The sequence below is a fragment of the Passer domesticus genome, chromosome 2, assembly GCF_036417665.1.
Source record: "Passer domesticus isolate bPasDom1 chromosome 2, bPasDom1.hap1, whole genome shotgun sequence".
Lineage (NCBI taxonomy): Eukaryota > Metazoa > Chordata > Aves > Passeriformes > Passeridae > Passer > Passer domesticus.
In genome coordinates, this window is record NC_087475.1 from 102,392,537 (window position 1) to 102,415,241 (window position 22,705).

The following is a 22,705-nucleotide window of genomic DNA, read 5'->3' on the forward strand; positions in this document are numbered from 1 at the left end:
AAATATTCTTACGTATGGTTCCTAATCATGGACTCCAATATAACATTGCTGAAGAAAGCTATAACTTTTATTGCTCTCCCTTCAAACCTTTTCCCAAGAGGCAGCCCACACATCCAATCCTGGTATTTTTCACTTGTGATTCCGGATACATGCAACAATTGTCTGGGAAATATTGCAACGTCCCTTTACACAGGGTGAATTGGGTAAAGATTCAAAAAAAGTGGTGCCAATCCCTAATCCATCTGGTTTATGACTGTTCCAGATGGAAGGAAGCTATTAGAACACCACTTTAACTCCCAGCAAAGGCAGAATATAGTCTCCAAATTAATGATTTACCATATGAGTGACCTAAGCTTCATCAGAAGGCCAAGAAAGTATTTGGCCCACTCAAAAATTTTCATATCCATCTTGAAAGAGAAAAGACCAGATTAACAGTTCCTGAAATTTAGTAGCAAAAGAAGCTAGGACACCTTGACAATGGTTGACAAAAACAGGACAGAAGTCAGCCCCTCCACCCTTATGCAAGCTGAAAATGCAGCTCTTCAGCCTACAACATACTGTAGGACAACCATCCTCTCCTGTGGCAGAGTTTCCAATTCAATAATGCAGTGCGACCTCTGACATCCAGCTTTGCTGGAAATGAGAAAAGCTACCAAAATGAATTACTTTCATTTTCATTCAACCTAATGTTGTGCAACTTGTGTGGACAAGCAATGGAACCACAAAGCAAAGAAAGCAGTCGCTGGGGGGTGACCCCCAAGCTGCTGGGGTAGCTGAATGGCAGGGCAGGGCTCAGCACACAAAGGCACGGATGAACAGGAGGAACCCAAAGCTTCGAGTGACACCTAAAGGCAGCTGGAATAATAGAGACCTTTAAAGAGGTCTTTGAAAGTGGAATGTGGAGCAGTGATAGCAGGGGTACAGAAAAGGCATTGCTGAGGATTTTTCTCTTCGTTAAGTGAAGTAAAATACAGCCCTCGCTCATTATGGAGGCAGGCAGCCTCGCCAGGCTGATACATCTCATCAGCCTATTAATAAAGCTCTGCTCGAATCTAGTTTCACAAGGCAACCCATCAGAGTCTGTGCTTCCAACGCGTGCTACAGACACAGGGCTATGGAAAATCTCACCCTCCAGAGAGACCTGAGTGAGGCAGTCTTTTTCATTAATACCAAGTCTGCACAATGAATCAACAACAGATTCAATAAGGCCAGGAAGAGCAAAAATAGAGCTTCTGACCAAATAAAAGACACGTAATGAGATCAGAGTGAATTTAATGCGAACCTCTATTCCACTGAATAGGCAAGGTCCCAGACATCCTCCTTCCTGGGTCTCAGAAGCTAAGCCAATAGACCTCAAGTTGCATCATTAACTTTAAAATCAGACGAACTGTAATTGAAATAAAAGTCTTATTTTTGGCTTGTTGATCAAAATGGAGCTCAGATGTGCCTGAGGGCATGATTTTCATCAGGACCTCAATGCAATCCTTGATTTCCCAAGCACTGCACCTGCAATGAATCATGGGCTCAACTAGTAGCATATTAATACCCAGTTACCTGGTGTGCAGGTGGAAATAGAAAATGCAATATTTAAATGCTTTAAAAGCACCTGCCATTTATAATGAACACAATTCTTTCCAGGCACAAAATTGCATCTTAACACACATATGCCATTACTGAAAATCATGCCCAGTAATTTTGAAATACTATATTCACATTTGTGCCTACATCCTGATAGCCTTTCATTTCCCCTCCCTCCAATAATTAGTCTAAAAGACCCTCTTCCTGACTAAGGAAGTTAGTAGAGTCTCCATATAATGTTCATAGCAGATCCCTGAACCTTGTGGGAGAGTATCACAAAACACACATCAACCGAGAGCCAAGCAATGATCCTACACTGCAGCTCATCATCAAAGACCACTAGTTAAAAACAGCATGTGGGCCCTCCTTTAATATGTGATACAGCAGGTGATGGAGGACTGAGAGAAATGAAAAATCTTGTTCTCGTGGGTGAAGGGGCAGCCTGTCATCTGTCCAATTTTCCCCACACGAGTAGGTAATAAATACCAATTAGCATTCATTGTCCTAATGTCTTGAAGCTTGGCCTCCAACTTGGTGTCACACACAGATTCAGCAAATCCTGTGAGATATCGCAGTGCCTAGGCAGAAGAGAAGATAATTTGGGAGTCTGGAGATCTGGGGCAGACAGATGAAAGAAATAAATGGCTTCTACATTTCACTTGTTTCCTGCACAAGAAAGCATCTGCATCAAAATGAGTTTAAACATAAGGGAATACATTCTCAATGTGTTGCCCAGGGATTTAGCCACATGACTCCCATTGATGTTTATGGGAAATGAGTGGCTAAATCCCCATGTAACAGGTTGAAATTTTAGCCCAAGGAGACTGACTGTGGAGGAACTCATCAAGGTCTCTGCTTACAAAAATTGTGAGCATATCAACCATTCTCAAATACCATCTCTTTTTACTGGTATATAATCAAGTGGACCCCTCGAAAGGGACCAGTAACATTAACTCTGCAAAAGGTTACTGAGAAACCTATAAAACTGCTCTAGAAGCAAGTGCATGAACATGATCTGTGGGTGCAAGGGCATGTCAGAGGATAACTTTTGTGTTGATCATTTAGCTTTTTACAAGCTGATACTCTCCTGGAAGACAACAAGGGGTTATTGAATAATTTAATGCTTCAGACTTCAGCAACAAAAGGTATCTAGCAGCATGGACATCCTGCTACAAAATGCATCAAGAAGAGCTTCTAACCATAGTTAATCTCAGTAGGTTGCAAGAAAACAAGGAAGATGCTAAATCCCTTGGCTGTTCTCCTGCCTTAAGGAGGATGGAGATAAGCATCAGATTAAAGTGAGAGAATCTCTTCTGTCTTCCAATTACACAGATACAGGCCTACAGCAAGCCAGAAAATTTTCAGTAGCCAAAATTTACAACCAAATTGGCTATATGAATATCAGATTAGAGGCTTAACCAGGAAATACATGTCTAATTCTTTCCTCAACTGCATGACAGCTACTGCTCAGGGTAAATTAGCAAAAGACTAGCCTATTTCTGATTAAAATATAAAGTCTGAGTAAGAGTGCTCTGTGAGACCTGCCTCTGCAGCAATGCCAATGGAATTCTGCAGATATTTCCCCTCCCTGCCCTCCTGTCTGCCCGCACCCAATAGGGTTTTACAGAGATAGTATGGACAAAAATTAAGCGTTTTAATGTAGCAGACTAAGAGATTTTATTCTATCATCCAAGTGCAAGTTTAAAGAAAAACTAGTTCAAGTACAGTTATTATAAAAATCAGGTTCTTCACAGATGTGCAGCCAGCAAAATGATTGTTGCATGTCTTTAATTTTTTAATATAGCCACTGAAAAACCTCTTCCTAGAAAGGCAAGTATTCATGATTATTACATACACTTGAGAAATCTCTAAAGGTTGTGATTACAGCAATAGATTTTTTTTAACAATTATAAGCCATCAGTCAGTGTCATTCCATGAGGTTTGAGCAATACACACCTATTCTTCTCTGGCCATCACACTACAATTTCCAAAGATAAACTGCATTCCTCTGTGTGTTCTAACTCTGAAATACTCTATATGTGAAAATTAATCTGGCAGACTCTTCTGAAATCACAGGCTTCTGAGATGAGCAAATGGGTACAGTTTTCTTTTAACTGTTTTTTGAACCCCATGTGTTGAGAGAAAACAACAGAATGGAAATTGCTCATCAAAATGTTAACTTGTGGCATGGCAGAGCCCCAAGCAGATGTGTGGCATGCCGTTCCCTGCGCTGACATGCCTACCACATGGCACCCAGTTCTGCCACCTCCGTCCCTTCCCTTTGGAATTCCTCCTCCTGTGAGCACTGAAATGTGGCTGGACTCTGATTTGCACAGAAGTGATGTGACCTTTCAGAAAGCAGGTGCTTTGGGAAAACCTTCATTTAGGATAATCTGTCATGGAATAATCCTTTGGATTAACTGAGGCGGCCATGGATCTTCCAGCCCAAACATAATTGTCTCAGCAAATGTGTTTGCTGTCAGGAGCACAGCTAGTCTGGAAAAGAACATGATCTTGCTAATTCAAGGGGAACAGTGAGGATGCTGATCTATCACAAATAACTGAATTTTTCAAATTAACAAGCAGTTCAACAGACAATACAAAACAGAAATAAATAAAGGATAAAGCATCACAGAGTATGTTTTGTTCATTTATTTTGACAACTCCTTAGGTTTAAATTGTGAAAATACTTTGCAGTGGACAAGTAAATGTGCAATGATGAACTTTCTAAAAATAATGAAGGCTTCATCATCTTTGAATGAATGTCTGTCCCTGTAGTTTATAGCTGGAACTGAAAGCTAACGGAGAAATTACTGTACAAAAGTGGCTTTTTAAGAGAAATTATGGGAGCAAAAATGTTCTTTTTGACTTGTTCTTCATTCTTCACAGTGTTGTATGTATCTCAACATCACAAACCTCAAGAAGCCAAAAACTATTCTGTGTCCCTTGGATTCTTTAACTCTCTGCTAAACCTTGGGGGAGGCTCACTCAGATTTCCCCAAAATCTCTAATGAAGAACACAGTATTGTGTCCTGGTCTCTTATCCACCCCGTTTGCCTGGTGTAGTTTTGCCAGACTTTCACAATCTGATATGCTAAATTTCACATACTTGCTCACAACCAGGCTTCGGATAAAGAAATTGATTTGAAATAAAGCTCCCCATGGGCCTAGAATAAAATTTCACTTACTCCATAATTCCACATTTCTAAACATACTACCCACAATTTTAGAAGTCACTTCTGAAATATAAGTTTAAGGGTATAAAGTGTTTATCTTCACACTTTATTTTCACCTCTCTTAAAATGCAAGAAAATGTTCTATTTTTCTAAGGCATAAAGACAATGTATCTCCATAAACTAAAGAGCTATACTCTTCTTCAAGCCACATCTTTGTCTTTTTCTCCCACAAAATACAATGGAAGCCTAGTATACCTTATTACTATTATTTCAAAAGATGCTGTAAAACCAGTGCTATGTGAGTAGTTTTCTCAGGGCTTAAACTATCCAGGAAGTTTAAGAAAATCTGGGTAATGTCAGCTGGCTGCAAGAAAGTCTGTGGGCTACAGCAGCCCTTCTTTGGTGGCCCTGGTATATTTGCTGAATTCATGTTTTCTCTTATGTCAGCATGGACAACTACTGTTTCAGGTAGTAAAAAAGAGTTACCATGCCAGGGCACACATGTATGACACTCTTTCCAAATCTTCAAAAGGAAAAAAAATAAAAAGTTTGGAGCAAAAATCCTCCTCTGAGGAGATTCTGCCTGTAAAGAAATATGAACTCTCTGTTCAGCCACTGGGTTCCAGCAACTGCTGTTTATTCCTTTTACCCACAGAGTGAGAACTGAAGAATGAAAGACTAAGGGATGGAGTTTTGTGAATTAGATGATTTGAGTCAAAGAATTAAAAGAATTACACTGAATGTAAACAGACTAGAGATAAAGAGAGGAGTTGGTACAGGACACCTTATGCTGATAGCACGTTTATATACCACAGTACTGGACTGACTGAACAGGCAGCTCTCAGGGGGAGCATTCATTGATGGGACTGGGCTGGAGAATGGTAGAGGGCCTGATCCAAATTTACTAGGAAAAGCATTCCTAGTAAAATATAATGCAGCAGTAACCATTGTTATAATATTTATTACAGAGTTAGTGTAGTTTGCTACTCAGATGTGACAGTATTAAGAGATGAAAAAAGGGGCAGTTCGTGTTACAAGGACAGCACTGACGGGATGTTCAGGTTTGCTATTTTCCTGTGGCTAGAGAGGTAAATAACTCAGAGTCATAGCTTGATTTCAGCCAAGGGATGGCAAAGGGAAACCAAGTCATAGCTCTATAGATACTCAGCTGCTCCACTGGCAGCCTCAGCCTTTCCTTTATTCTCAGGATGGAATTTTTTATGATAGCTCTGAGCTTTGACTTCTTAGTGGCTGATTTTGTGTCCAAATGCCTCTTTTCTGCCTGCTTAGTCTAGGTGGGGGGGTATTGCCCTAGAGGATCATGATGTTTGAGGACAATAAACAGCTCTAAAAATTCATTACTTTCTTTAACCCTCACCTTCTCATTATCATTTTGCAGTGATAAATACAAAGTGCAGATAAGCAGTGAAAACAGAAGATGTGAAATACCCATGACAAAATACAGCAGCATTAAAATTACACTTCCTCTGCCTTTCTGCCTTTACTTGGAGCCGTAGTTAGCTGACATGATAGAAATCATAAAACTGAAGAGAAAAAGTCTTTTCAGCAAAAAAGAAAAAAAAAGGTGATTTGATAATTTTTAAAGATTATTCATAGCCTGTACTTCACTGGGGAACCAAAGTACCCAGGAATTGTTGGGATACATCCTGTGCAACTTTCAGGATGGGTACGAACATCATACTGTCAGCTGAGCTGCATTAGGAGCCATATGATGCCCTGTGGTCTAACAGCAGGGTATGCAATGCAGATCAACCATTCTTAATTTTGGTGGGCATGATCTTCTCAGGGCAAAGCTCACTCACACCCACAGCATTATCCAAGACAAAGCTCAAGAGTCTTTTCTTCCCTATTACTTTTTAAAGAGAGATGTGTCCTTAGAGGAAATGTTGGGATGAAAATGTTTAAGTATTACTCAGTACATTCCTGAAATTTTCCAGTGCTGCTCTTATTCAGGATTAAGTTCTACTTTATTGTGTTGTACCACCAAACAAACAACAAATCCAACCCCAAGGCATTTAGTCTTAATCCACTGGATTTTTATTGCACTACTGCTTAAGTGGGAACAGACCTCAAATGCTGCTACTCCTTTTCTGAAGGCAGAAGACCGTAGCACTTGAGCTCAGAAGCTTGACCATTAATTGTTTGTATTGCAGAGCCTATGACATACTTAAGTAGCTGAGCACAACAATAAACACAATAGCCAGTTCATTAAATCATTCTTTGTTAAGACTTTCCAAAGCATTGGGCTTAAGCCTCTTAAAACTGAAATCATTATGCTATTTTTTTTTAAACAAATGAGTAAACATAACTCACATAAAAAGGGGAAAACACAACAGAGTCTTTGATGTATGCATCATCACTGTGATGTCTTACTGAGATTAAACTATATGTCTAACACCGCTAAGAGGTTTCAACAGCTCTTTCCAAGGAGAAGCTGAAATCAGGAAGGGCTATAAAGTGCTGCCGTTGCTATCACCTCTCCTGCAACAGCTTTCCTTGGCCTGTCACATCATGAGAGAGGCTATCAATAAACTTTGTAGAGTGGTGTTTGTGGTCCCTCTTGTGTCTCTAAGTTCCTGTCAAAACCCTGACTTGTTGACGCACCCTGACAGGCTCTGAGGATGACTAGAAATGACAAAAGGTGGAAGCAGGAATGCAGGTTTGCTGCCTTGGGCGAGTTTGTTCTTTTAACACCAGGTACTAATATTCAGGCTTAAAAAAACAGCCAAACTACTCACAGCCATGAGGTATTAGGCAGGCATTTTACACAAGGCTATTTAGATACAGATAAAATACCTTAATAAAATGCTACTGTGATGAGTGCACCAAGTTAAGTTCCTTTTTAAATTAATTCATAAACCTCACTCTTTCTTTTGCTGCACAGCTCTGGCTGCCTACAGCTTGTTTCTTCTCTCTGTGCCAACATTGCAGCCACACTGCAAAAGAACTCGTTTTCTCTTTCTCCATAAAACAATCCTGCACCTTTACTCACATCATACGCCATGGGCAGAATCTCTGCCTTTCCTGTCCTGTAAACACTGTTAGTATGTGAAATCACACACTATTTGCATGAGAACATATTCTAAGGAAAGCAGAAGAGATATGCAGAACTATGAAAATACTTAGAAGAAGAAATTACCATTTCCCCCCCACTGTTGCTATTATCTGCTTTTTCTCTTCCCTCACTTGTGACAGTTATGATCTTTGTTGTTAGGACCACGTCGGACTAAGGACCAGCCTCTGATGGTTGCTGAGTGCTCCCTGGTTTTGATGGGTTACTCAAAGCTTCTAGGGCCCAGTTTCCTTTCCACAGGTATCCCTAAGCAGTTTAGGGCTGGGCAGTGTTGCTTACAGGCTTGAGAAATGACATGCTCCTCTCTGGGAACAATAAAGACAAACAATAATGGGTGTGTTGAACACTCTACTCTATCAGACCATTTAATTGCTTTTTCACATTTTTCATCATTTCTTACAATTGTTGCTAATATAAATTTCAAGACAGAGCTTACCCTGATATGGAAATTACAGAATCATAGCCAAGGATTCTTTCTCTGTGAATTACAGCCCCCCAAGGCAGCTCTTCGTGACAAGAGGAGGGTGAAGAAAAAAGTTGGGAGGGAGAGAAGGAGGCAAAGCCTGGCTTCTTTTTTCCCATGTAAAGTATCTCAGCCTGAGCATAGGTCTGCAAACTACTTGCCTAGGACAGTTGTAGCTTCAGATCTAAGACTGGCTCTCCTTTCTGTGCAGACACAAAGCACTTACAGCTTTAAAATACATGTATAAATGAATTGAGAGTTAAAAACTACTAGAGAATACTCCATGGGATTATCTGTACTATCAAGACAGGAAAACTTTGCAGATGCTACTGTCTCTCTAGAGGAATAAATGCTTGCATTTTAATATTCTCAGCAGCTGGTTCCTGTTGAATGCCATCAGGATGATTCAGCCACCCACCAGGAACACCAGTAGCAAGTGCACACACACAGACAAATCTGCAAAACTTTCTGCTCCTGATGCCACTCTTGTTACTTTGGCAGAGTCTGATCTGTATTAGCTGTTCTTCATTACTACCAGTGGCAGGTTTAACTTCACCCCAGGATGGTGAAAGAAAAACAACTAGTCCCTGGGGCTGCCCTAATCAATCCAGCTGTCTGCTTCCTATCAGTAGTGCTTCCCACAATCCACATCATTAGCAGCTTACTCTGTGGTTACCTCACTCACTTTCAGCCTCGCCACAAGTCACATGTGCCCTGTGAGCTCAAAGTGATGGCCCAGGCAGTCTAATGCCCTTCCCCCTATCGCGGTCCACATCTGATGAGAGGGACATCACCTTACAACACACTTGGTTTCTGAATGAGACTCAACTGCAATAGATTACTTCCTCAGCCCTGCTGATGAACAATTTATGTCTAAAAAATACAAGGTCTGCTATCTCTCCCCATTTAAAAAGAAAAAAAAAATCAACCTCAGTGACGTTCTGTCTGTGGTCTGTGGACCACTTCCAGGTGTTTTATGGAGGTGCATCTGTCTAGCAGCAATAATGAGGCATTTACTTTTCCTCAAGCGGCAATGCTTCCTGACAGTTGTTGATTGGGTCAAATCACTCTAATCCTACTGGGACAAATTTCTGCCTCACTTTTGTCTGGCACTTCTTGGAAGTAGAGTAAACTGTGATGCCAATCTGCAGAACTCTACCTGGAGAGGCAAAACACCAGAGAAGGCAGAACTAAAGAGCACAGTCACTCCTGCACACTGGTGGACCCATGACTACAGATCCTGCAGTAGGGAAAGAGTCTCTCAGTGGTAATTCATGTGATGACTGATAGCCAGAGAGTGAAAATAAACAGCTCAAATGCAAAATGGTGGGAATGTAACAGAACAGCTGCATCCATCTGGTCAACAACACCCACTTAAGTTTTCCTCCTTAATGCTACTGCCATTTCACTTGGTTTAATAGGAAAGATGCTACCGGTGGACAACAATGCCATATAAACATCTATTCTAAAATAATGGGGTTTAATTCCATTATTACAGAGGATCCTAATTTCAGCATTATTCAATGTTTTGGGAAAAAAAAAAAATCATGCTTTCAACATGGAGATAAATGTTAGCACTGACCAAATCAGTGGTGTTTGCCTTCCAACAGGAACAACCTCAAGTACTGGTGCCATACATATAGATAAATCCTCAAGTAGTCTGTCAGAAAAATGTTAGAAATTTAGGTTTAACACCTGTGCCAAGTTATCCTGACATGGAAAACAAGCCAAAATAGATAAGTCAGAAATTGTTCATTGGGTAAGTGACAGAAACATTATGAACACAAGAGTTCTCTTGTCAGATCCCTGATGTACCCATACAGCTTGTGACACCTACTGCTGACTGCAGTGATATTCATCCTGGTTAGAAGAGATGCTATCATATTCTTTACTTGCTTTACAAAGAGTATCTTCAAGAATTTGTATAATTTCCAGAATCCAGAGTCATCCCTACCATGATCTCAAATCAAAAAAGTTATGGAACCAGTACTTGTTCTCTCTAATGAGTGAACAGGTAAGTGCCTTCAGAGTCAGCCAGGAGTGTGCATGAATATGGAAAAAAGAGACAGGAGGGCAGCAGAAACTGAGAGAATAATCTTTCATACCAAATTAAAAACAAAACAAAACAAAACAAAGAAAAAAAAAAAAGAAAATTTTAACAGACTGCCCAGTTTCCTGGTATTTTGTCTCATGTAAAAAACAATAATTAAAATTCACAGAAAGCAAAATCACTGAAAAATGGGGATTTAATCTAATTAAATAATAAAAACCAGTGTTTTGAATTTATTTTCTCATTTGAAAGAAACAATGAGAGGAAGGAGAAAGAGAACTTTTTTTTTTTACTTTTTTTTCCCCCCCCAATCAATATTGAGGTTTTTTTGACCAGTTCTTCCAGTAAGCTATCTCACTGGATGTGATGTGGCAACAAGGATCTGTAACCGATTGTGGTTTCAGGGCTGAGAATGCACTGGATTGTCTTCTCTGTTATTTTAGCCCTAAAATATATTTTAACTAGCCTTAAAGAGAATGAAAATTCTTCTCATACCAGTGACAGGGAGAAATGGCTTTAAAAAGGACTTTCATGTTTCTAACAGTTTTTGGTTTTTTGTCCTTTTGAATATTCTTTTCCCTGCTTGCATAGATGCAACAGGATAGCCTTTTAAAAAAAGAATTTGGAATACAACACTCAGTAATCCATCCATCAACAAGAATATCCAGATATGTGTTTCTTTCAAGCAGTGAGTGTCTTGGCATTTCCTTCCATGCACTTTGTTCACATCAGAGACAAGTCAACCTCACAAAACCAGTTTGAAAGGACTTTTTAAAAAAAATATTTTAAAAAGGATGTTATTCTCCTATAAGTGAGTCTGAATGATCCAGACTGGCCCCATTTCAGTGCTTGCCCTACAAGAGCCAATTTTGAAATGATAATTTATCTTACTCTATTTTGCCAGATTAGTTAGGACTTGTCATGTATTTTCACAAGCAAACCAATGCCCTTCAGAAAAATATTTTTTCTTTCTTAATAAAAACTAACCAGACTTTTACCTTGGCCAGAGGATTTTATCAAGTTTTAAGAGAAAAACATTAATATCTTCCAAGCATGAAACCCTCATTACACTCATACTCAATAATAAGCATTACCAGAGATATTTCACCAGTGAAGGAGGACAGGAGAGAAATGCTCCAATATTTGATGCAAGAATTCTTCATACTGAACTGTGTGAAATCCAGAGACAACCTTGCCAATTGCACCTAATTATTTTGGAAGCATTTCACAGGCCATGCTGATGCCATCTTCTCAGCCAGTCCTGAGACAGGAAACCACCAGCTGGTTTTAGAGTTGGCTGAAGTAATTTGAAGCTAAGTGACCTGTTCCAGGCTGCACCATGAGTGGGCAGCGGGTGAGGAATGACTCCATTCTGTGATGTTCCAGCCACCAGAGCAAAGAGAGGTGCTGCTCTGGAGAGGGCTGGAAGAGAAACAACTGGAGAAAACGAACAGTACACTTACCGTAATAAAGTTTTACCCTATTCTTTGTTCCTTTGTTGGTAGGGAAAAAAAAGAAGAAGCAAAAGCTATGTGTGTCAGAAGAGCTTTCTCCTGCCTAATTAGGCCTCCCTTTCGTTATGCCCTGAACATTGGAGTTTTAATCCTGAGCACAGAAAGGCCTTGGGCAGAAAATTTGGCCAGCCTTTTTCACAAAATTTGAATGTGTTCAGACCTTTCAAAATTGTACCAACCTCTCTCTAACCTTCAGATTATGTAGTGCATTTTCAATGCCATAATGAGCTAAACCCACTGGCCTCTTGTGAGATGGGAAAATACCCACTGCTTAAGAAGCCCTAATCCAAGGTGAATTATTGCTACTTTTTGTTACATTCTTAACATACTCTGATATTTTAGCATTTGTTTTGACCTTACTGACCACTACAGACTAAATTAGTTTCTTTTTCCTGTCTTTAATAGCTTTACGATACTTCTCTTTTAACATTACTTTCTTTGTGTATTCTCAAGACCTTTTCTCTTCTGTTCCCATCTCCTTCCCTCTTTGTAACTGGATCTTTGGCTTTAGCCACATATTTCTTTAATTTCTGCCTTATATATAAGTAGAAAAGGAAACCCACTCTGCATACTGTTTCTCTTCTCTTCTCTATTCACCCACTTCTTCTGCCACCAGTACCTCCTCACTTCTCACTTCAAATTCCATTACTCACATCCCCATTCCCTCTAATTTTATTCTGGGTGTCAAAAATTTACCACCTGTTAGCTAGACCAGCAAAGTTTATTAATCCAAGCATGGGGAGAAGATTTCTGACAGTAGAGGGCTCCTTAATACATCAGACAAAGGCATAGCTGAAGTTAAGTCAAATTCAGATTCAAAACAAGTAGAACAGACTTTAAAATCTTCAGAATAATTGTCTTAAATATGTGGTCATTCCTCATGACCACATATCCTGATTAGTTAAAAACTTTAGGATTATCTGTCTCTCTGAAAGATATGTTCTAGCTCAGCAGAACAAAAGTGCTTCCAGAAATTCAGTAGGCTTTATCTTGTAAAAGTAACTAGTTATGACTATTGGAAGTGCCCTTCCTGCTTGACCATCTTCAGAGATGAAAAGGCATCAGTGTCCAGTCTATCTTGGACTCTTCCTGGCAGTGTCCCTGTTTTTCCACATGCTAGCAGCCATTGGATAGTTTGGGACAATTCTTTCCTCTTTAGCTGCAAGGCTATTTGTCCCTGTTTGCAGGGGTTAACCCTTCTCAAGCCTGGGTGTCACAGCTCTTTTAAAAATGGTGACTGTGAGGATATGAATGGATGTATTCCCCTAGCCCCAACCTGTACACTGAGAGAAAAACAGAGCAACTTCTACATTTCAAAAGCCTTTTCTCATTTTACAATTCCAATCGCCACCCCCACACCTGCTCAGGGCTTTTCCAGACTGCCTCCAGTCCACCTGCCTAGTTCTCCTTAGCTCACTGAGGTCCTCAGAAGCAGCACTAAGAACCCAAGATTAATACGCTTTTCCAACTACATGTTCAAAGGACCGTAGCAGCCACAGAGCTATTAGGCCCAAGACACATAAAGTTATCAAGGAATCAATTTACATTAAATTACCATTTGGATATTTATATTCTTAATCATATCTATGAGAATATACAGTCATGTCCTAACTGAAGTACAACTGACAGATATGGAACCAATCAGCATCGAATACATGGATTTTTCAAGGTCTGTTTAAATTCAGTCTAAACTGTGGGTTTATGGCATCACAAAAATTTACTGAAAAAACATGAGTTAATATTTGTCCAGTTCTTTCACATGAGAAGCGCTGTTACTGTTGTCAAAAAGTCTACTGTGGGCTTAAGTAGCTGTGAGAATGCAAAACAGTTTAAAATTTGAATAGCTTTCGTAACTAATAGCAAGTAGGCAATATAACAGATGGCGACTCACATGAAAGATAAACCACATCTTAATAACAATAACTTACATTCAGAGGGGTAGTGTTTCCTAGTGCTCAGAGCATGAGACTGAGAACCAGGATTCCCAAGTTATTCTTCTGGCTCTGCCATTGATTTGCTGTGTGCATTTAGAAAAGTCACTTAAACATTTCTGTGCCTCAGTTTCCCCATCTGCAAAATAGAGATAGTTCTTACAAACATCACCAGACCATTGAGGGGAAGAGACCCAAGCTGTCAGATTTTATAACAAGCATTATAGACGAATGAAGGTATGGAAGAGAGGTGTTGACTGTTGTCATTGTCGAGTCAGTCATTGATCAAATTGCAAAGTGATTACTTTGAGCTGAACTAATACAGCCATCCCAAGAGTAGGAGGTGGCATCTGCTTAACTGTGTTTCATACCCTTATGGTGTGGTTGAGGTCTGGAACTGAACATTGCTCTGCACAACCGGCACTTCAGAGGGAATCCAAGGAGGCCAAATACAATTGCCTTCACTGAAATTTAGCCAGGACATTATGCAATCTTTAGCAGCAATCTGAATCTCTATTTTTATATCACTGATAAAAAGGAGCACCTTAAGCTCTCCAGGTTTCTGTCATCATTAGTTGGCAGATTACTTCCTTTTGATCAGAAACAAGATTGCTTCTCACTCACTGACTTTGCTTGGTGCAGTTCTACAGAGTTTCACAAAGGTTCTCCAAAGCAAGCACCAGAAAAGTCTTATGGTGTCTGACATGAGCATAATACAAAATGAATAGGCTGAAAATTAATGTTCCCCTTAACTTTCTATATATTCTTTTGATGTAACTGTTGTTGTTGTTGTTGTTGTTGTTGTTTATGAGGGCCGGAAGTTTTAATTGTATGAGTAGTAGAGGCTACTTAGACAGGGTCCATTTTTGCCACGCTTGTCAGACAGAGATGACTTTGCTGAGAATTTAATGAAAATAGAAGTTGAAGAATTGGATCAAGATGTTAAAAATGATTACAGAGAGGAAGGTTCCTTGTAGGGTACACCCTGGTGCTTCAGCAGTGTGCAGGCAATGGCACAAACTAAAGCCTGAAACCAGCTTGGTGGCTTCTCTCATTAGCAGGGATGTCTGCCTCAGATCCACCCTGCTTAGCACTCTCCAGCTGCAAAAGGTTATTGTGGCACTGATAATTTTCTGTGCCTTCTGAAAATTGTGGGGACATATTTCAATAAGAAAAAAAACAAATTATCTATCTATCTAATCAATCTATCTATCTATCTATCTATCTACAGCCGATCTCACTGAAGAAGACTCTGGCATCTTCATTACAAAGAGCTTTCACTGGTATTTCCTGACTCTCCAGCCAAAGAAATTATTGCTAAAGCCTTTTCTCTGGGAGCACGGAACAAAAATTATTTCTCACGCTGGCTTGATGGGATATGTAGTTGAGATTCCCAGGTCAAAGAGTTTTAGGAGTCCTAGTCAGAGGACTTCCTGAAGAATATTCCATGTAACTAACTTAAATGCTCTCCAGATGGTCAAAACTGAAAAGGCCATCTGAGCAAAAATCAAGTTTTGGAAAGTGCCATGAGAAATTTTAGCCAGAGGATGCGGATTCTGCTTGTGCTGGCTTCAATGGAAACAGACTCACTCTAAATACTAATTTTTTTGTTGTTGTTTGTTTTATTCCCTTAATTTCTTACGAAGAAATGTCTGGAAATTCCATGTTGTTATTTTCAAAAGTGATGAGCTCAAATCACAAAATCTGGATCTGGATGCCTAGCAGTGCCAGAAGTTCAGGAGAGCTTGGACCAAGAAGGCTGGCTCAGGCAAGTGTTGAGTGTTTTCCCAGAATTTTTTGAAGGCCAAGACAAGGGTTTCAAAGAGGAGAGAAGCATGTGCAACATGGCAGAGTTACAAAAAAACATCGCTTGGAATTTCCTGGGTTTTGTGAGATTAAAATTTTGAGTCTAATTAGTTTAAGGAAATTAGCTCTTTATAATTTTCATTTTGTATTGAAGAAGTAAGAAAAATTAAAAATAGAATGAGAATGGAAAAATTAATGGGTTTCAGTAATTAGTTAATCAGAAAATGCTCCTGTCTTAGTGTGGCTGCCCAACACATTAAAAAATAAAAAAGAGAAAAAAAAGTAACCATGACTTTCCTCATACTTTCCAAAACAGTGTAAGCTTCACCTCTGAGCTTGGAACAACTACTTGACATTTCAACTCAGCTCAGTTTTTAGCGGTAAGCCACTGAAATTGGTGTTTAGGTTAAAATACCATCTCACCATAACATTAATACAGGCATAGAGTAAATACATATATCCTGGCAAAAATAAACCAGAATTTGTTGCTCCTATTGGCCACATCACATTTACATGACTTGCATGCACTAATGAAATGTTAAATGGAAGGGAAACCTCTTCTGAGAGCAGACCTTTTCACCAAGTGCTGAACTGGGGATCTCTGACATCTGAAAGCAGCAGGACAACTTATTACGCTGTAGGAAAACACATTTCTCTTGACAGTGGTGATCCAGTCTGAGGCCTCACAAACCACACACTGGTGCACTAAAGAGACATGTGTTAGACAAGCTGTTTTGTCCCTTGGCTATCACCCTCCCGAGCGCTGAACAGATCTGGATTGGGCTGGCTTAGAAAAAAAGTCAGATGAAAGCAGTGAAGTTAAGCCAAGTCAAAACACAACTTTGGTGCAATTCCACCAAGTCCAAGTTATGCTAACAAAACTTCAGCAGCGGCAAGCCTGTCCTCCTCTGCCCAGCCCATAGCACCACTTTCAGGCATTAGCTGCAGCACCTGGCTTTCAGCTCTCAGCACCTCTTTGCTGTATTTACTTTGTGAGGTAGCTAAATACGTCTTTTGTAATTATGTAAGCTTGCAACATCTTTGAAATGAAAGAATCCACTCTGCAGAGATGATATTGAAAAAGTCTGAAGAGCGTGGGTTTTTTTTCCCTATAAATAAAGACGCTGAGCAACAATCTATCGAAATGGCCAAAAACTTGAAAGAAACCTTTTAATTCCCACTTACATTGCTCTCAAACTTCAGCCTTATCGTGGAGCTGTTTCCTGATTGTCAAGTCAACTAAATTCATGGGCGACTACCAGAATGAGCTGACAAATAAATACAATACCCACAGTTAGGACTGCTCAGAGTACTGGAGCACGCATAGAGTACCAGGGAACATCACGTACCATGCACGCAGAGCACACAATTCTTAAACATTAGTAACACTTACTCCAAAACCAGATTCCTTCCAACAAAATCTGTAATTGCTTCCTCAGGAGCATGAATGTGCCTAAGCATGAAATGTTACAGTGAAGCTGGTTTTAAGTTGGTCAAGGAAGAGAGAAAAGTAAAGAAGCCTGAAAATGTTGCCTCTGGTCAAAGAGTGTCTTACTCCTCATTGGGACAACTAGCAAAAACTAAATAAAAAGAAATGGTTTGCTGTTGAGAGTTAAGCAGACACTGGTATTTATCTGAAGGAATTTGAGGCATATACAAATAAAGTTTCAGACTGCAGGAGTCATCTCAACTCAGCTCTAGAACCTCCACTAAAGTGACTGCACCCTGCAGGCTCCAGAGGGATGCTGTGCTGTGCAAACACACACTGGGGTTTCTGGTTTCCAACACTAATTCAAGGGGGCCACCCTAAATCCTGATCTTCTAGTTTGTTTTTCATTACATTTTCTCAGGAAAATTTGCACTGGCTTCAGTGGGAAGGTTTCTTAGATGAGAAGTAAGAAACATCACCAAGTAGCTGGGCAACCTCAATTTACACACCTACAAGTACAGCTGAAATGCAGTTGTTTCTGGATTCTTAACAAAAAACCCTCCCGTTTGTATTTGCCTCATTTACAAGATTGCTTTTCTACACTGGCCTAAGTATACACCGGAGAGGAAAGGCTAAAACTTACAGTTCTTCAGCTGTGATAATAGGAATATCAGCCCAAGAGGTATATAAATCACCACCAAAAATCTGTCCATACTTTCTCCCGGAGTGTGGCGATCAGCCCGCACACAGTCACTGCTGAACAGCACAACTTGGTAGAAGGATTGGCTGGCCGAAGCACCTACCTCTGACAGAAAGTATCAGTAACTCCTTTGTGTCTCTGCAGTGCAAACAGGATTTCGGCTTTACTGATCTTACCAAATTCGGACAAATAAAACACCAAGTTCCAGAAAAATACAGCAATAATTACAGAGGGAGCAAAGTTGTGAAAAAAGCTCATTTACTGGTTTGTTTGACAAAGTATAGTATGATTCAGGTTGCAAAAAACTGAAGCAAACAAACAAAAACCCGAACGCTTTAAATTCCTCTGATAAAACTTAAATCTTCTTCCTTCAAAATCTCTCATTTTGGAATGTTTTAAGGATTTTCCTTCCCCCCCACCTTTAAAAATAAATTCTTAACAATTTTCAATAGAAATCCTTAGTTCATGAATCAAAACTAAAACATTGCATAGGAAAGTATCAAAACAAAACATTACTTCTCTTTTGGAAAGACAGACCTTTTTCCTTACAACGATTTAGTAAATTTGATTTCAATTATTTTTTTCTGTTGACATGACTTATCATTTTCAGACAAAAAAGTTTTGCAGCGATGTTTGTCTAAATAATGCAGTACTAAAGACAGCACAAACAGGGAAAAATATAATCTCCCGTAACTAAATGTGACCCAGTATCAGAATGCTGCTGCCACAAGGCTACTTTACTACACACCTTCAATTGTTAGCTGCTGTCTGGCTCCCCCCATCCTATTATTAGGCACCAGAGTTCTGGTGCAGGAAACTTTTATGGGCGGCGTACACAAAGCGTGTCTAATTTATAACTCGCACTTCATCCTCTCTTCCTCCAGCACAACATTGCATTTTCTCACAGCCCTAACATCCCCCATTTGCTCACCTAAATGCAGAAAACCCCAGTATAGCGGTTGCCGCCTGACAGCTTTTCAAACTCGGTGTGGAGAAGGTGCCCAAATGAAATAAATAAATAAACAGAAGGAAGTTTATGAAAGTGAAAGGAACGGCATGGAGCGGCAGGAGCAGAAGCAGGCAGCTCTGTACTCCTCCTTAGACTGACACAGGTGTATCCCAACTTCACCCACGCAGGCAGGAGAGACAGGGAGACACGTACGGGTACATACGGACACACCGAGAGGTGCCAGAAAGGTCACAGGAAGAAGCAAAAGAGAGAAGTAAAGCCGAAACGTGTTATTTATTTTTACAGCTCAACAATGAACTTCAATTTTGGCAGAGGATTAAAAACTGCCCTGGGAAATGATTAAGATTTTTTTTTTCTTTTCTATAAAGCTTCAGCAGAAAAAGAGAGATTAAAAAGGGGATACGCTCACACGAGCACATATAAAATAGGGGGGGAACTAAGGAGAAGGAAATGAAAGGAAAAGAAAACAAACAGCCTCCTAACAGGCCCATACTGCTAACGGGAGTCCAAATAAAGAGTCATATGATATCTGATAGTGCAGGACACGTCGCCAGGAGCTGGAGCGGATTGCCTGCAGGAAGAAAGAGCCAGTGTGTTACTGCTCAAAGAGCTTTTCTTTCCCCATTTTCTAAAATTCTTTTTCCCCCTCTCTCTCTTTTCTCCTGTACTGTGAATGTGTTACTCTCAGATCAGGTCCATGGAGTCCCCAAAAGATAGCTATCATCCTTCTCCCTACTTCTGGATGCAGTGACAGCCACTGGAAGATGCCTGCTAGTTGAGACTGGGGGACTAAATCTAGGTTTCAGCTCTGTTCTGACCTCTCTCATACATCACCAGATACAGGGTTGCAGATACAAAATTCTCACAAAAAACAGGTTAGATTAAAAAAAAAAATAATAAAGAGGGGAGGGGATGGAAAGGTTGGGTGGGGGGAGAAAGAAAAATATTCAGGCAGAAAAAACTCGAGACTGCTTATCCTATGGAAAACTTCAAAGGCCAAATCCCATTTCTGCTCTCTTTTGCTTACTTTTCCTGTGATTTTTTTTTTTGTAGAGAGCAAGAGAGGAAAGTCGCAGAAAATATTCAGACCATGAAAAACATCAGGAGTTGGGAAAACTCTCTGGAGGAATGAGGAAAGCACGGATTTTAAGTAAAAGAAAGGCATTTGTAATTTGCCAAAAGTTTTTCTATTTTTTATGGTAGTCCATCCCTCTCGGACAAGCATTCCACATTAAACTGGGGAGCCTGCTAAGTACTTTTAGCTTGCCATCACTATTGCTGCTGCCCATGGAAAGGCAGAACACCTGGGTTACCTGCTGCAAAAGAACCCGTACTCGGAGCGGGGGACTTCAGGCTGTGATGAGTCCCCAACTTCTGCTGAGAGAGCTGTGCCCACTGCAGGTTTGGAGAGGGAAGAGTCCCAGCTAATGAAGCTGCAGGGGTGCAAGCCCCCAGTCTAGATACTGGTATGGAAACAAAACTGTGTTTTAACTGGTGGTTTCACTTGCCATGGAAAGTTTCCCTGTTCCCCAGTTTCTGCACGGGACGGACTATATCCTGCAGGATGTTTTGCCACTGTAGGGTACTGGGATATCTAAAGCAGTGCAAGCAGAGCCCAAGGATGGATTTTTTTCTCCCCCTCATCATATGAGGAGATGTAAATGGACTAATACCCCGTGTACACTTACACAATGCATAGGTGTTGCTTAAAAGCAGTGTTGCAACACATATGCGATACCTACGAAGCTGTAACAGACAACCTCTTCTGAGGAAAGCCTGCAGCATGAAAATAAAAATCCAGGTATTGTAGTAATAGTGCAGCCAGAAGAGCATCATAACTCTCTAATAATTTTATCTAGTTTTGTGTATTCTGTGCTGAGGATTTTTAGGGGGGATATAACATGCAGTTTCCTCTCTTGTTTTCTGTACCTCTGCTATATGATGCTGTTCTTAGATTGGCAATTTGTCAAAGCCAGGAAAATACAAATCCATATGGGAAGGAAGGCAGAATTTGGATAAAGAGAGCACTTCCTTAAGCTACTGAATTTGCAACAGTATTTATTCTGAAACATTCTAATCACTGCACAGGAGATGCTGTAGAGAAGATCCTGTGTGCTATACACTATATGCAACAAAATTCAAATCAAACATCTCCTTAAATGTTATGCGTTATTCCCTTGTAAATTACACGTGCCTTTTTCACATACAAATAGACAAAGAGTGTATCTACAAGAAACACATTCAGAAGAACAAAATATCTACAGCGCAAGAAAGTCTGTCCTGAAACCCTCAATCTGGGGCTCAATTGAAGAACTAAACTCAGAAGGTGAAATGGAGCCATTTGAAAGAAGGTCCCATTGAACAGGAGGAACAAGCAAACAAACAAATAAACAAAAAAAATCCCTGAGCTCCTACTAATCATTTGAGCTGCCAATGAGAGGTGACTTTTAGACAGATGGTCAGGGGAAAGCTGGGTCCGTGGACACAGACGTTAGTGCCCCATCTGTATTTTAGGATCCTAGCTTCAACAAGCCATTACCAACTTTTTTTCTAAGTGACAGAAAGTGAAAGATTTCTGTTCCCACTAATTTGCTTCTTTTTTACCGAAACCACCCCACTTCCCCATTTTTTTTCTCTCAGTAAAAATTTATTGGTTGATTTTTTTAAGTAAACAGAAACTGTTTGCAGTATAACTTTTGTGCCAAAAAAAAAAAAGAAAAAAAAAAAAAAGATGCTAGGTAAGTTGGCAAAACAGCAATTGGAATTTAAAGAGAGAGTTTTAAAAAGGGAGAAAAGAACGACATACCAAACTCACTTCTTCTTGTCCCCCTTCCATCCTGTTCTTATTATTTCCAAATTATAATTTGGAGGTAAGGGAACTGCATTTTCTTTCAATCTATTTTGTTGCTGCCACACATTCTGTGCTTTGCTTCTCTCTCATTCTTTTTAGGAGGGGGGAAAAAAATCCCTAATAAAAATAGAAAAACATATCTGAGGCGTTAAGCTCGCTCTCCCCCTTCCTTTGTAAAGAACTCTTTGTTCTCTAGTGAAAATGCTGAAAAAAAAATCCCCGGGCTCCCTGAAACAAGTGCAAAACACTTAGAGGCTTTTGGGCTGGCGAGGAGCCAGAAACCCTCCCGCTGTCTGGTTAGGAAGAGAGGAAAGAGAGAGAGGAGAGAGAGGGAAAAAATTGGAGCTTCCTTTAATAGACATAGGAAGCAGGTCCTTTTTTTTTTTTTTTTCCCTCTTTTTTCCTTTTTTTCAAAACTGGCGGTCAAGCGTTAAGTAACTCCCTGTCTAAATCCACCTGCTGGAAATGAACTTGGGTAACCCCCTCCAGGGGTGCACAAAGAGGAGACACAGTAACACACTCCCGGCTCTTCTCCCACCCGCCCCCTCCCCGCTGCCCTGCTTCCATTCTCCCTGCTCCCAGCACACAAATGCCCACAGCTCGCACTCCCCCTGCCACCACCAACCAACGTACCAAAATAAACGCTCGCTCCATCTACTTAAAGAGCAGAGACGGCTGAGGGGGTGGGGGGAAAGAAGGGAAGAAAAAAACCCCAAAAACAACCGAAAAAAAAAAGGGGGGGGGGTGGTAAAGCGCTTTTTTCCATCTCGGTTGCGGCAGTGATAAGGGGTAGGGAACATCTCATACCTGGTGTGAATGCTAATCAGCCAGGAGTTCTCCTTTTTTCCCAAGACAGGGAACTGTTTCCTTCCAAATTTATTAGAACCTCCTCCACTGCCTCTTTGAAAAACCTTCTTTGTCACCCTCTTCCCAAGTCCTGATACTTCTTTAAAAAAAAAAAAAAATGGCTTCGGAGCTCCTTCTATTCTTGATATTGATTCTCTCTCTCTCTCTCTCTCTCTCTCTCTCTCTCTCTCTCTTTCTCTCTCTCTTTCTCTCCCCCCCCACCCCCCCCCCCCACCCCTCCTCCTTTCTCCTGTCTCTGTCTCTTCTGAGTGGTCTATTGATAAGTCCCTAGAGGCA

The 22,705-nt window shown here is 40.3% G+C and overlaps 1 protein-coding gene across 37 annotated transcripts in view; it reads right to left on the reverse strand.

The window, feature by feature from the left end:
• ZBTB20 (zinc finger and BTB domain containing 20) overlaps nucleotides 1-22,705 on the reverse strand; it is a 469,842-nt gene that overhangs the window by 92,437 nt on the left and 354,700 nt on the right. Inside the window, exons 1-2 of one of the 37 annotated variants that reach the window (XM_064410208.1) lie at nucleotides 22,370-22,562; nucleotides 21,518-21,679 (exon numbers count right to left, since the gene is read on the reverse strand). The exons of 33 other annotated variants lie outside the window; for them this stretch is intronic. The gene's annotated coding sequence lies outside the window, so the exon portion shown is untranslated. Of the gene's footprint in view, nucleotides 1-2,064; nucleotides 2,157-18,084; nucleotides 19,283-21,517; nucleotides 21,680-22,369; nucleotides 22,563-22,705 lie in introns of those variants that run through there. 3 more of the 37 variants (XM_064410186.1, XM_064410207.1, XR_010356703.1) reach the window with 3 other exon arrangements.